Source organism: Syzygium oleosum, unplaced genomic scaffold (genome assembly GCF_021117445.2).
Source record: "Syzygium oleosum isolate NSW1041296 unplaced genomic scaffold, Sole_v2.1 Sole_v2.03, whole genome shotgun sequence".
Taxonomy (NCBI): domain Eukaryota; kingdom Viridiplantae; phylum Streptophyta; class Magnoliopsida; order Myrtales; family Myrtaceae; genus Syzygium; species Syzygium oleosum.
The window spans coordinates 1,881,832-1,897,444 of NW_026607487.1; the positions used below are offsets into that span (position 1 = coordinate 1,881,832).

General features: G+C 38.7%; 2 protein-coding genes and 1 pseudogene across 2 annotated transcripts in view; 1 reads left to right on the forward strand and 2 right to left on the reverse strand.

Moving 5' to 3' along the window:
* LOC115664544 (uncharacterized) overlaps nt 1-3,384 on the reverse strand; it is a 100,579-nt gene extending 97,195 nt beyond the window's left edge. The window contains exon 1 of the mRNA XM_056309563.1: nt 3,348-3,384. The gene's annotated coding sequence lies outside the window, so the exon portion shown is untranslated. The remainder of the gene's footprint in view (nt 1-3,347) is intronic.
* The window catches only part of LOC115663621 (uncharacterized), a 132,799-nt gene that overhangs the window by 51,924 nt on the left and 65,262 nt on the right, over nt 1-15,613 (forward strand). The gene's annotated exons all lie outside the window — the stretch shown is intronic.
* LOC115663781 (ATP-dependent DNA helicase Q-like 1) overlaps nt 1-15,613 on the reverse strand; it is a 61,953-nt pseudogene that overhangs the window by 32,155 nt on the left and 14,185 nt on the right.

The following is a 15,613-nucleotide window of genomic DNA, read 5'->3' on the forward strand; positions in this document are numbered from 1 at the left end:
GGCCAACCTAATATGGCGTCGGAATCGCGAAATTCACTTTTTAAGCCCCCGAAAATCGACTGCAAAGTTTCGGGAATAAAATAATATTATTTTTCCAATTTTTGTCGAAATTCCAATTTTTGTCCATAACGACTCTCGGTATGCGTGGCCACCCAAAAATGACGCTAGCCTCGAAAAATAACCTCAAATGACCTCAAAATCCAACATTGGTGTCCTCAGGGGCAAAACCGTAATTTTTCCGGTCCCGGACCGAAATCCATTTTTTTTGCAGAAATGGGTGGCCCCAAGGTTGGCCAAGCCAAAAACGTCATCGGCCGTCCAAAATTGTCACTTTCAAAATTCTCGATTCCCGGGCCCGAATTCCAAGAAATGACTAAAATCGAGCAATCGCAACTTTAGCTTATCTCTGGCTAACGGGTGGCTCTCTAGAATTACGCGCTCTCGACCCGTGACCGACACTAAGTCAAATCACGTTTAAGTTTACTCCACCCGGGACGACCTCGGTTGTCATACAATTGCGAGGGTCTGTCGCTAGTTCCCTTCGGACACGATCAATCAAGTAGACCGGTCTCGGTTGGCTCAAAACATTCCCTCGTCAATCCATATGGTCGAAGATCGAACCCAGGTCGAGTTCTTTGGTCGTGCGAACTCAATCCCGTAACGGCCCTACCCCTAAGGTTAGCATCCCGTGAATGCGCATTTCCGGGTGAGATCTCACTATAAGTGCATTGGCCAAAACATTCATTTCTTAAATCCCGGGAAAAGGATCGAAAATTCAGACTGTTACAAACGAGGCACACAAATTGATTTTCCGGCTTTAGAAAAAAATTGAGTCCATATAAATTACCCACCTTGTCATAAAAAATTAATTAAAAAGATACAGTCCGATTCAATAGCGTCAATCACAAAAGGGAAAAAAATTGGGGACTAGATTGCACATTTGGCAATGGTTCGGGGACTTGTGATGACTTTCTCCCTTATTTGATAAAAAGAAAAGTTTACATTAAACATTTGCGAATCGACATTACACATCGAGCTAAAATGAAATCTAGGGCCTATCGGTGCAATTTTTCTTAATCGAGCTGAAATGAAATCTAGGGCCTATCGGTGCAATTTTTCTTAAACGATCTTTTCTCTTGCTGAGAAAGAAATAGGAAAGACAGAATGTTTGACTTTAATGCGCATCTCAAAAAAAAAAAGAATTATGGAATTCAAGACTTCAAGCATAATTCACGTGTTTACTTTTTCATTTTCTTACCTGCTTTACCCATTACACGATGCTACATCGTCTTTGGTTTAGGATCAGACACTGCCACATGTTGAACAGAAACGAAGGCAATTTGGGTCTTGGTAGTCAAATGTGAGAACATGACAACGTGAGACTCAACAATTAACCGAACTTAACATAGGATGGTTAGGTTCCTTATCTGCTAAGGCTAATGTCCTCTTTTTTTCTTTTCTTTTTCTGATTGTTGCGTGCATATTGCAAATGACTTCATTGCAGTCTCGATTCTGAAACACAGTCATCGTACGAACTTTCCTCAGCGACCAGTAATCCCATTGCCTTGATCGATTCATGCATAGTATATATTAATCTTTAGGGGGGCCCGATTTTGAAGGTTCTTAGAAATTTCCATACACACAACATCGATATATAGTCGACAATATGACTATATGAGTGCGACCCCTATAAGAATTCAGGATAAAGAATGCTTAAACAGAGAAGATACAAGCCTAGGAAAATGTACAAACGAGGAATACCCTATGACACCGCCAGAACTACTAGCTTTCTGCTGCCTTGTGCCTCATAGGAAGATTCTAATTTCATTTTTAGATCCTGTATTCTCAAAGGAACTGATGCTGAAAGCCTGAAACAGTCAGATGATGCTTTGCCTCTGACAACCCAGGGACTAGCTTCAATAATCTTCGCGGCTGCCTTCATAACATAGGCAGCATTCTTGGCCGGAACGAATCCAGGACCTTTAATTGGAGATAACAGCCTATGATGAGTAATGGAAATAGGTTTAGCTGATTTCAGAGGAAGTATTTCGGTTTGAAATCTCTCTATCGGTCGGTTCTGCGCTTTTAAGCTTTACTTCTGCAGGGTGTGAGGAGAACCAACCCAATCTACTAGAACTGCTGAGGTAGTCAATCGGATCACATCTACTTCGCAAATCATGGGTGCCATCACTGTAAGGAGAAGCTTCGACTTGATGAAATTCAGAACATGAGGTGGAAGATTCGGGACCATTTGACTTTGGCAATGAATCCAAACCCATCAGTCGAGCCACTACTCCAGGGGCTCTGTTTTCACATCCTTTGTTGGTGGTCTCTGAAGCAGCACAGTTCCACTCACAACTTCCGCTTTTACTTGAACTAACTCCATTTTCATCAGTAACATTCTACATTAAGGCAAGAAACAATGCAAGTCAGATAGATGGAACTCGTACACAACTAAAAAAGATTTTGACAACAGTAGGGTCAAAAGAACTCCCACCATCTGAAACCTTGACTTCGCCAAGATCTCTGCATCATCCATTCCATGCTTAACTCCATCTATAATCAGAAACAAAGCACGTTAATAGCACTATATGAGCCATCTCCTCCAGAAAACTTTCATATGCTAACAATGCACGGGCGTACGACTAATAAAATTGACAAAAAGACGATGCAAGTCGTACCAGGACCAGGTATATCAGGAGTCAGGACTGTTTGAGAACAGCTTCTTCCTGGACTTGCTATTCCCGTCAAAAAACTGGAGGAAGCCGCCCTTTGACCGTCTTTTCTCCACCTGCATCTCTCAACTACAGGTATCTAAAAAGAACAGAAAGAAAAATTACAAACATAACGAGGAGATAGGAAGACCCAGAACAACCATATCCAGAGTAACTTGGGTAACTTCGACAAAAGCTCACATCGCGGAGCGGACGATGAAAATGCTAGACCAGGCGTACTGTACTATTTGCCAGACGAAATTTCACGAGTAACACATGAATAATGGAGACCCAGTGTGCATTATCCTAATTTCAATAGACCCTCTATTCCCATCGCAAGCATTTCAGGGACTCGCTGCTCGGATAATTCTAATCTCACATTTGCCAAGAATCGACCCAACAACCAAAGCATCATCCTTAACTCAGTGAAACACGATTTACTCATGAAGCATATCTCAAACTCCTAAAGCAAGCCCCATTGCTTGCGAGAACACGACCTCACTACCTCGCCTGCTAAGTGCAAACTCTAAACTGAAGTGGAGATTCACACATCAACAGAACAGTGGCGCGCGCACAAGCAACAAACAAAAATCAACAAATTTTCCACGCGAACTACCCAAGATTCACACTCACCTCCCGCCGAATGCGGCGAGGATTACGACGAGCGACACACAGAGTTGAGCGACACACAGAGTTGCACATCAAGTTATCGACACTAGATCTGAGCCGGCATTGCCAGCGCGACGCGCACGGAGCAAGAAAACGCCGGGAGTCGCCGCCATCCCAGGCCACGGGAATTGCTCCGGCGAACTTGACGCCGATGACAGAGAGAGAGATCTGGCGAGATGAAGAAGAAGAAGAAGAAGAAGAAGGAGAGAGAGAATGAGAGGAGTTCAACTGTTTAAAAATGGTGAATTTTGTGTCCAAAGGAAGGAAGGAAGAGAGAGAGAGAGAGAGAGAAGAGAGAGAGATTGACTGGTTTTCTATGCATTGAAATTTGAGGGGAAGAGACACAGCCATCTTCCTGTTAAAAATTGTTTTTTTTTTATAATTGTTGAGGAAAACTCCTATTGATTTTGAAGTTGACAAAACCTTCCATGTTATTGTAAATCTGATACTTATTCTGAACTAATTTATTCCAGATATGTATATTCTGGAAGCTCAGAAGGAAGTTTTTCAGACTTTACAAGCTGGTAAATACATTATTGAAGACCCACACAATCTAAGTTCTGAGATTCAGACGCTGAAATTATTCAGATGCAAACGGAGGAATTTTCAGAAGCAGATGCAGAAATTGAAATTTTTCAGAAGTAGATGCAGACGTAGAAATTCTTCAGATGCAGAACTCAGAACGAAAAACAACAACTAGTGATCTGGTATGGATTTCACAGAAGAAAAGCTTTGATCTCAATCAAATTGATTGACAATCAAAGATTACGACAAGCATGCATCACAACGGATAAAGCTCTACTTATGGAAACCAAGATTCTGATTCTATGGGCGACCAGAATCAGCGGGATTCAGAATCTGTCATCCAACGGCTACTCAATCCTTTCTATACAAATCTGTCCAACGTGAAGATTGGAAAATGATCCTCTGAAAGCTGTCCAACGGCTAGTTTGGAAGTAGAGGAGTATTTAAGGACATCAACGAGCAGCAGAAGGATGAACAGAATCAAGAATCATCAAGTCCAAAGTCTGAGCATACTCTGATCATTTCTCTTGTCTTTCTAAGCCAAACATTAAGATCTTGAGGGACACTTTGTAAGAGTGATTGTGTGAGATAGAGAGTCCTATCATACACAAGAGTGCTAACACTCAGAAGTTGTAATTCCTCTTGATTACATAGTGAAATCCAGCCGGTAGGCTGTCAGCGTGGGAGAGTGGACGTAGGCTTGCTATAAGCCGAACCACTATAAACTTATGTGCAGATTCTCTATCCCTTATCTCTTACTTTACATTCTGCACATCAAGAGAACCGTCTATACAATCTGTCTTGAATCTGAATTTTATTCAGACTCTTCTGTGATTTGTTTTGTTTCCGCATAAATTATCAACAATTGTTTAAGATCACCTATTCACCCCCCCTCTAGGTGATCCTTGCTAGCTACATCAATTGGTATCAGAGTAGGTTGCTCATTTATTGAAGTGTTTTACTTCTGAGCTAACGATCTACATGGCTAGCTTTGGTGCTCCAGGGCTCATTGAAGGACAGAGCAACAACAGACCACCATATTTCGATGGCAAGGAATATAGTGTCTGGAAGAATAAGATGAAGGCATTCATAAAGTCAATTGATCACATGCAATGGGATGTCATCATCAGAGGAGTCAATCCAAAATCTTTTGATTCAAAAGAAAAGGCAGATGCAAGCAAAGCAGCAGATCCTCCATTATCTCAGACTGAGATATCCAAAAGAGAAACCTTAGATTCCAAAGCAATTTATTCTTTATATTGTGCCTTATCTCCTATTGAATATAAAAAAATTGCTGCTTGTAAATCAGCTAAGGAAATCTGGGATACACTCCACATTACTTATGAAGGAACAGATCGAGCCAAGGAAACTCAAATCAATCTTTTGCTTGGTCAATATGAATCACTTCAAAATGAAGCCCAAAGAATCAATTGCTGATATGTATGGCAGGTTTACTGACATAGTAAACGGTCTTGCATATAAAGGACAACCAGTCCCAGATGCAATGAAAGTCAGCAAACTACTGAGAGGACTGACAAAGAAGTGGGATAATATCAAAACATCTCTTCGAGAGACACAAAGGATCAAGCCTCTATCAGTAAATGAGTTGATTGGAACTCTTCAATCATATGAGATTGAGCACCGGAATGAGGAGAATGAATCCGGAGGTAATAAGTCAATTGCATTAAAAACTAACATTGATTCTGATGCAGATTCTGAAGATGAAGATGTTGACGATGAAGAACTAGCTCTCTTTATAAAGAAGTATAAGAAAATGAAGATCAAAGGAAGAAACCTCAAAGGTAAGAAGCCTTTTGAGAAGAAGAAGTCTTTCGATGAAACAGAGAGATCAAAGGATGTTATATACTTTCACTGTAAGAAACGTGGACATATCAAGTCCAATTGTCCACTTCTGAAAAAGAAGACCAAATTTGAGAAAGCAAAGAAGGCCTTAAAAGCATAAACCTGGAGTGACACAGAGTGCGAAGACAGTGATGAAGATATCTCTAATTTCTGTCTAATGGCTAAGTCAGACTCAGACTCAGATTCAGATTCTGATTCTGATCCTAAAGTGGAAATTGAGGTAAAGCATTCTGATATGCCTATTGAAGTATCAAATTATATTGATGAATTATGCTTTGAATTTAAGACTACTCTTAAAAGAATCTCTTCTTTGAAAAAGGAAAATTCATCACTGAGGCAACAGGATGTTTCTCAAAAAGAAAAAATCGATTTCCTTCAAAAAGAATTTCATCAAATCAAGGAAAGTCGAGATTTTCTTTCCAAAGAAAATGCTGTTTTGAAAAAGGAAGTTTCAGAAATTACTTCCAAGTTTTCAAAAGGTTCAGAAACCTTGAAGCATATCCTTTCTATCCAAATTCCTTACTATAACAAATCTGGTCTCGGATTTGTGAAGGAAAGTGATAGCTTGATTGATTTTCCAAAGGTCAAGGAGAGATTAAGACAAAGACCTCCTCGACAAGCTTATAAAAATCATTTCAAAAGAAATTTTGTTAAACCTGTTGGCCGAAGTGCTCTTAAGTGCTCAAAATGTGGAGATCCACAACATTTTGAGAATGAATGTCCTAAGGTCTGGAGACCTGTTCGAAGAGACTTTGTTAAGACAGCCTATACTAATCCTCAAGGACCCAAACAACTTTGGGTACCAAAGAAAACTTGAGATGTTGTAATTTTTGCAGGCTACCACGAAGAGAAAAAGAAAGTGGTACCTAGACAGTGGATGTTCTAGACATATGACAGGAGATCCGAGCATATTTGTTGAACTACAAAACCTGAATGGTGGAAAAGTTTCCTTTGGAGGAAATAACAAAGGAAAAATAGTTGGCAAAGGAACGGTTGAAATTGGAGGACTCACAATCAATGATGTTTCATTGGTAAAAGGACTCAACTACAACTTGATTAGCATAAGCCAACTATGTGATACAGGTTTCAGAATCAACTTTCAAGAAGATACATGCTCAGGAACAAGCAAAGATTCTTCTCAAACATTCACGGGAAGAAGACATGGTAATATTTATCTTCTAGATGTCAATCCAAATTCCACTCATTGCTTGATTTCAATCAAAGAAGATGAAGATCTATGGCACAGAAGATTGGGGCATATCAGTATGAAACAAATCTCAAAGATCTCAAACAAGAAACTGGTTCGAGGTCTGCCAGATTTGAAATACAAGAAAACAGAGTTATGCAATGCCTGCACTCTAGGAAAACAAGTAAGAAGCTCTTTTAAATCTATACATCATGTTTCCACTAATCGTGCTTTGCAGCTTCTTCATATGGATCTTTTTGGACCAACCAGAACACAAAATATTGGTGGTAAGAAATATTGTTTAGTTATTGTTGATGACTTCACAAGATTTACTTGGGTGTTCTTCCTTGCTCATAAAAATGAAGCATTTTCATATTTTTCAAAATTTGCAAAAAGAATTCAGAATGAAAAGGGCTATACCATTTCCTGCATTAAAACTGATCATGGGGGAGAATTTGAAAATCAAAGTTTTTCAGAATTCTGTGAGGAAAATGGTTTTCAACACAATTTTTCTACTCCTTATACACCAGAACAAAATGGTGTTGTGGAAAGGAAAAATCGTTCTTTGCAAGAAATGGCAAGAACTTTGTTGATTGAGGCTCCGTTCGTTTGGTGGAAAATATTCTCCTTTTGGAAAATATTTTCCCGGAACATAATTTTCCGGTGTTCGGCGATCAATATGAAAAAGTTTTGGAAAATATTTTTTGCCGGCGTCCGACGGCCGGGCGACCGGCGGCGGCGCGGCAGCAGCGCGCGCGGCATCGGCGGCGGCGGCGACGCCGGCGGCGGCGGCGGCCGGCAACCTTAGTGAAGAAGAAGAAGAAGCTCCGGAAAATGATTTCCGCTTTTGAAGAAGCGGAAGTCATTTTCCGTAGACTTAGGCTATTTTGTGAGGGGGGGAAGGAAAATATTTTCCCACGGAAAACGTTTTCTGCCCCCCGAAAACCGGAAAACTCGAAAAATATTTTCCGGGAGAATATTTTCCGCCAAACGAACGGAGCCTGAAAGCAAGATTTCTTTTCATTTCTGGGCAGATGCAGTTTTTGCAGCATGTTATATCATTAACAGAGCTTTTCTCAGACCCATTCTTGAGAAAACCCCCTATGAGCTTTACAAAGGTAGAAAGCCCAATATTTCATATTTTCGTGTGTTTGGTTGTAAATGCTTTATTCTCAAAAATCCAAATGATCGCCCTGGTAAGTTTGATGAGAAAGCAGATGAAGGATTTTTCCTTGGATATTCAACTACAAGTAAGACATACAGAGTCTTCAACAAGAATTCTCAGACTGTGGAAGAAACAATGAATGTAAGGTTTGATGAAAATATTCAGACTCACAAAGATGAATTTGAACCATCTCCCAACATTCAAGAATTATCAGAAGCTCAACAAGAATCTCCAAAGATCGTAGAATCTGTAGGAGAAGAAATAGAAGACACAATTCAGACTCAACCAGAACCTTCAGAGTCTGCAGATAGTCAGAAGGAAAAATTTGACAGAAACTGGAAACATAAATCCAGTCATCCGAAGAACCTCATCATTGGAGAAATAGAAGATGGTATCAAGACTAGATCTAGACACAAGGAGAACATCAGCAACTTGGCGTTGATATCAGAAATAGAACCAAAAGAAGTTGATGAAGCATTATCAGATGAAAGCTGGATCGAAGCTATGCAAGAGGAACTTCAGCAGTTCAGAATCAATAAAGTATGAGAGCTTGTGCCAAGACCCAAAAATCATCCAGTAATTGGAACAAAATGGGTATTCAGAAACAAACTGGATGACAAAGGGAAAGTCACAAGAAATAAAGCAAAACTGGTAGCAAAAGGCTATTCTCAAGAAGAAGGCATAGATTATGATGAAACATATGCACCAGTTGCAAGGTTAGAAGCCATTAGGCTACTATTAGCTTATGCTTGTTTCCATAACTTTAAATTGTTTCAGATGGACGTGAAAAGTGCCTTCCTGAATGGATATATCAAAGAAGAAGTATATGTGGAACAACCACCTGGCTTTGAAGAACCAAGGAAGACTGATTATGTCTATAAACTCAAAAAGGCCCTCTATGGTCTGAAACAAGCACCCCGTGCTTGGTATGAGAGGTTAAGTAACTTCCTTCTGCAAAATGATTTCACCAAAGGTAAGGTTGATACAACTTTATTTATTAAGAGAAAAGGTAAGGATTTTTTACTGGTTCAAATTTATGTTGATGATATCATCTTTGGATCTTCTAACGAACTGCTTTGCAAAGAATTTTCTAAGAATATGCAGAATGAGTTCGAGATGAGCATGATGGGAGAATTAACATTCTTTCTTGGCCTACAAGTGAAACAAACCAAAGGGGGTACATTCATTTGCCAAGAGAAGTATGCAAAGAAGATTGTCAAGAAGTTTGGATTGCAGAATTGCAAGAAAACAGACATTCCCATGTCTCATTCATCCAAACTGGACAAGAACGAAAATGGTAAAAAGGTTGATCAGAAAGTATATAGAAGCATGATAGGATCATTATTATACCTTACTGCATCTAGACCTGATATATTGTTCAGTGTATGTATATGTGCAAGATTTCAATTAGACCCAAAGGAATCACATTTTTCTGCAGTAAAGAGGATAATCAAATACATTGGAACTTATCCAATGTTAGGTCTTTGATATTCCAAAGATTCAGATTTTACTCTTACTGGTTATTCTGATGCTGATCTAGCTGGATGTAAAGTGGATAGGAAAAGTACTACAGGTACATGTCAACTACTTGGGAATATGTTGGTATCCTGGTACTCAAAGAAGCAAAATACAGTTGCACTTTCTACGGCAGAAGCAGAATATGTAGCTTTGGGAAGTTGCTGTGCACAGATTCTGTGGATGAAGCAACAGTTGCGAGACTATGCTATTGAAGATTCAAATGTTGCAATCAAATGTGACAACACAAGTGCTATCAATTTGACTAAGAACTCTATTCTTCATTCACGTGCTAAGCATATTGAAATCAAGCATCATTTTATTCGAGATCATGTTCAAAATGGTGATGTGAATATTCAATTCATTGATTCTAAGAATCAATTAGCTGATATATTCACAAAACCTCTTGAAAAATCTTCATTTGAGTTCATTAGAAACAAACCATGCATCACTTATCCATTTTCTTGAAGTGTTTGATAGACAGGAATTTTTCAGACTCAAATATTCTTAGTCTGAACATTTTTCAGACTTACAAAGACAGGTACGTCCCTTATTCAAATTTTGGCGGGTATATTTTTGGCATTTTTGGCAGGATATTTTCATAATCGTTACTTTAGGAAGCAAATCAGGTACATATTCTAATTTGTCTGATTAATTGTGCTTAATATATTATCATGAGTGTTTGTGCTTCAACAAGTATATTTCCTTCCTACATTTTGGAATCTCTTTTTATATTTTCTAAAAATAAGTTTTCCTTCCAAAACCTGTCGTCCTCCTTTATAAACCTGTCATTTTCTTTTCAAAACCCTATCGTACGAACTTTTTCTCTCCAAAACCTCTTGATACTCAGAATCGCCTTCTTCTCTTTTATCTCCAAAAATCTAATCTTTACACTCCAAAAGTGATCAAAATGCCGTTCAAGATGGTGGCCCGTCGAAATCTTCACGTATTCTCAACCAAGATTCCAAGTCTACATCACCGGCAGAGTATATGGATATTTCAGACACAGAGTCGGACCATCATGAAGACCCTTTAGAGGCGACCCTACCTCAACGATCGTCGCCACCCAAATCGTCCGGTAAATCTGATTTTCGCTTCCGAAGCATCAAACTTGTGTGGGAAGTTTATCAAAGGTTGAAAAGGAATAATGCTTCTGCGTCGATCCTTCATGAATGTCTGAAAGACAACGGTTTTCACTCTGAAGCACATCTTGTGCAAAATTATTCTCTTTTTTGCACTAAATCTGACCAAGTTCCAGCCAGCTCTACCCCAAAAGAGCATTCTTCCAGAAAGGGCAAGGAGAAAGTCGGAGAATCATCCACTCCTTCTGAAAAGAAATCTGTTCCTATAAGCCCTAAGTCCACAAGTGCCTCAAAATTTGTTGTTCCTGATGATGATGCTCGATTTTTTGATATTTTTGAAATGAAGGTGGGAATAGCATCTGGTGTGCCAGGTACAGGAGGATTGTTCAGAAGTACTGAGCATAATGTCTGTTATAAGTTGTTACTTGCTCGAGGGGTCATGAACCATAGGACTGTGGATTTCGACTACCTAGAAAAGGCTGGTATTTCAGTAGAGCACTTGTTTGCAAAATTGGGCATTCTTGAATTTTGTTTGCAATCTGCAAATGTCTATGCTGAACTCACTGCATACTTTTACTCTAATCTTTCCATTTTGTCACCCAATTGGATTCAATTCACTGTTGATGACAAAAATTTGATTTAAAAGCGAAGGAGTTGGCATTGATTATTGGAGCAAAACATTCCAATTTCTCTCCACTGGATGTGAGCATAGAAGATGCTTCCAAGGTGGCCTCTGGAAATCCAAACTTTGCTCAAGGATCCAAGCGCCATCTTTCCTACTCTGATTTGTCCAGACGGTCTGTGATCTTGCATAAGATCATAATAAGCTGTTTGAAGCCCAAGGCAGCCTCAAAAACTGACCTATCAAAATCAGAAATCAAGCTCATTTGGGCTATCTTGAAAGGTCAATCCTTCTCTCTCCCTCATATCATTATCTTCCATATGTATAGAGCATTGCAGAAAGACAAGGGCCAATTGCCATATGGTGCTCTAATCTCTCGCATCTTCATGTTCTTAAAAATATCTATTCCTAATGATATGCGCAAGAACCTTGTTCCCTGTATGTATGTTGGAGAAAGAATGCTCTCCAAAATGAAGCAATTTGAGATGTAAAGGAAAGAGTAAGAGGAAAAGAGGCTCAACAGTCGGAGGCAAAATCTGTTGGAAAGAAAATTGAGAAAGAAAAAGGGCAAAGGAAAAGATCTAGTCCAGCCAGCAAGCAAACTGACTCTCCTACTCCAATCAAAGTGTACAGAAAGAAAAGAAAAATTCTTCTGCATGATGAAAGTGATGAAGCAGAAGCAGAGCACTTTGAAACAGGACACACTGAAGAACCAGAACATGTTCCTGAGCCAGTTCCCAAAGTTTCAGAACTAATTCATGAAGAACATGTTTCTGAAGATCAAGCGCATGTTCAGGGGGAGAATCAACCAGAATCAGCCTCAGGGTATGATCAGTCTGAGCAAGCAAATGTCCAAGCACAGCCTTCTGACAATCAGAACATCCTCTCTATTCTGCTCGAGATCAAAGAAAAGCAAGCTGTACTAGAACAAGATATGAAGAATCTACAGAGAATTGTTGAGGAAAACAACAAGACTCAACGACTTCAAGCAGCAGCAGATAAAGCAGAACTTGGGGAAACCATTGATATGTGCTCATCCAACATGAATAAGGCTATAGGTCAATGTAGTTCGAAGATTGAAGAGGCTATCTCTATATTGGATAATTTTCAACTCATTCATACCCCTTCCAAAAAATAGCCTGTTTTTTTTTAACATTTCTCTCAAAACCATCTCTTTTTTCATTGGTCTGTAATATTTTTAACAATTCTTGTTAGACTGTTTGATTGCTTAATATCAATGATTTATTCTCTCTATCATTATCATTTTTGCTGATGACAAAAAGGGGGAGAAATTATATGCAGATTTGCAGGTTATATACAAAGGAAGAAAAAGACACAGATATCAATAGAGTTTGCTCTTTCAATCTGTGTTTCATGAGCTTAATATGTCTATTTACTTTCAAATCAATTTCAAATTAATTCAATCTGCCGGAAAGTTTTGTCACCATCAAAAAGGGGGAGATTGTTGAGGAAAACTCCTATTGATTTTGAAGTTGACAAAACCTTCCATGTTATTGTAAATCTGATACTTATTCTGAACTAATTATTCCAGGTATGTATATTCTAGAAGCTCAGAAAGAAGTTTTTCACACTTTACAAGCTGGTAAATACATTATTGAAGACCCATATAATCTAAGTTCTGAGATTCAGACGCTGAAATTATTCAGACGAAGACGGAGGAATTTTCAGAAGCAGATGTAGAAGCTGAAATTTTTCAGAAGCAGACACAGACGCATAAATTCTTCAGATGCAGAACTTAGAACGAAAAACAACAGCTAGTGATCTGGTATGGATTTCACAAAAGGAAAGCTTTGATCTCAATCAAATTGATTGACAATCAAAGATTACGACAAGCATGCATCACAACGGATAAAGCTCTACTTATGGAAACCAAGATTCTGATTGTATGGGCGACCAGAATTAGCGGGATTCAGAATCTGTCATCCAACGGCTACTCAATCCTTTCTATACAAATCTGTCCAACGTGAAGATTGGAAGATGATCCTCTGAAAGCTGTCCAACGGCTAGTTTGGAAGTAGAGGAGTATTTAAGGAGATCAACGAGCAGCAGAAGGAAGAACAGAATCAAGAATCATCAAGTCCAAAGTCTGAGCATACTCCGATCATTTCTCTTGTCTTTCTGAGCCAAACATTAAGATCTTGAGGGACACTTTGTAAGAGTGATTGTGTGAGATAGAGAGTCCTATCATACACAAGAGTGCTAACACTCAGAAGTTGTAATTCCTCTTGATTACATAGTGAAATCCAGCCGGTAGGCTGTCAGTGTGGGAGAGTGGACGTAGGCTTGCTATAAGCCGAACCACTATAAACTTGTGTGCAGATTCTCTATCCCTTATCTCTTACTTTACATTCTGCACATCAAGAGCACCGTCTATACAATCTGTCTTGAATCTGAATTTTATTCAGACTCTTCTGTGATTTGTTTTGTTTCCGCATAAATTATCAAAAATTATTTAAGATCACATATTCACCCCCCTCTAGGTGATCCTTGCTAGCTACATCAATAATTTTCTTGTCTTTTTTTTTTGGGAGGGTCAGGGTTGCCTTGTCCGACCGCCACGTGTCAGTCTTGTGGGTGAAGCCAGTTTACATTGGAGAAAAAGTGTTGCTATTTTCCTCTTTTCTTTGCCTCTAGTTGAGTAGAAGTTGGTGTCTTTTGTTGTCCTGTTTGAAAAGTGTCAAGGAAAAGTTTCTCCTTTCCAAATCCAATGGAATTCAGACCAAAAAAAAAAATCCAATGGAATTAATTATTCGGTTATTGTTCTTGATGTTGCATGTTTTGGTAGGTTGCTAATTAGGACAAACCATGTTCTTTTCTGCTAAAAACAATTTGTTGGAAAGTCGTGTCGAAACTGATCATGTTTCGCACAACGAGGTACACAAAATGATATTTCAACTTTTTAATAAGAAGATCGAGTCCATACGAATCACCCACCTCCTCATCACGAAAAAAATCTAAGAAGATAGAGCTTGATTCGATAGTGTCAATCATTAAAAAAAAGTTTGAACTTGTTTGTGCATTTCGCAATAGTTCAAAGACTTGCAATGACTTTCTTCTTTTTTAGATAAAAAAAAAGGTTTACAATAAACATTTTAGGAATAGATACACTAAAAGCTCTAAAACTTATCACGAAAGTACAATTGATACCTAAAACTTATGAGAATCAAGTCCTAAAACTTGTCAAATTATTGCAATCGAGTCATTTTATTAACTCCATTTAACTTGGCCAACGGAAAATGCCGATGTGGCTTTTTTAAAATATTTTCTCTATCCTACGTAGTGATGACATGGTTAAAACACATAACATAAGGCTAAAACAATGTTGTTTTGATCCAAATCTAATTTTTAATACAAATTTTAAGCTAAATTAAAAAAAAAAGGGGGTGAGAAATCTCGTAGGGAAGGGCAACGAGGGTGGAGGATGGTCGGCAAGGTTCACCAGGCCTTGACCAGTGGCCGGTGAGGGCAGTCGTTGGATATAAAATAACAAAAATAGTCATGTCAACATTTTTCGTCAGTTAAGTTGAACAGAATTAATGAAATAACTCGATTGCATCAATCTGACAAGTTTCAGGATCAGATTGCACTTTTTGTAAGCTTTACGACTTGATTACATTTTCGCAACAAGTTTTAAGTCTTCCAATACATATCCCGAACATTTAAGAATAGTTTAAAGACAAAGTCCAACATAACAATGCACAATGTGTTGAAGTTTAGAAATTATTAGTGTCATTTTTTTAAAACGTACCTTTTTTCTTGCTGGGAAAGGAACGGAAAAGGCAATATGTTTGACTTTAGTGCGCATCTCCCAAGAAGAGAATTGTGGAATTCAAGACGTCAAGCATAATTCACGTGTTTCCTTTTTCATCTTCTTACCTATTTTACCCATTACACGATGCTACATACTCTTAGGTTTTAGGATCAAAACACTGCCACATGACATGCACAAAACATTGACCCCCTTCGTTGACCAGAAAAGAAGCCAATTTGGGTCTTGGTAGTCAGATGCGAGAATAAGACAATGTGAGACTCAACATTAACCAAACTCGACATAGGATCGTTAGGTAATAAGTACCTTATCTGCTAAGGCTATGTCCTTTTTTTCCTTTTTTCTTTTTTTTAATGTCGCATGCATATTCCTAATCACTTCGTTGCAGTCCCAATTGTGAATCAAGTCATGGTACGAACTTTCCTCAGCAACCAGTGATCCAATGCCTCGATCGATTCGTGCAAAGTCAGTATTACCTTTTA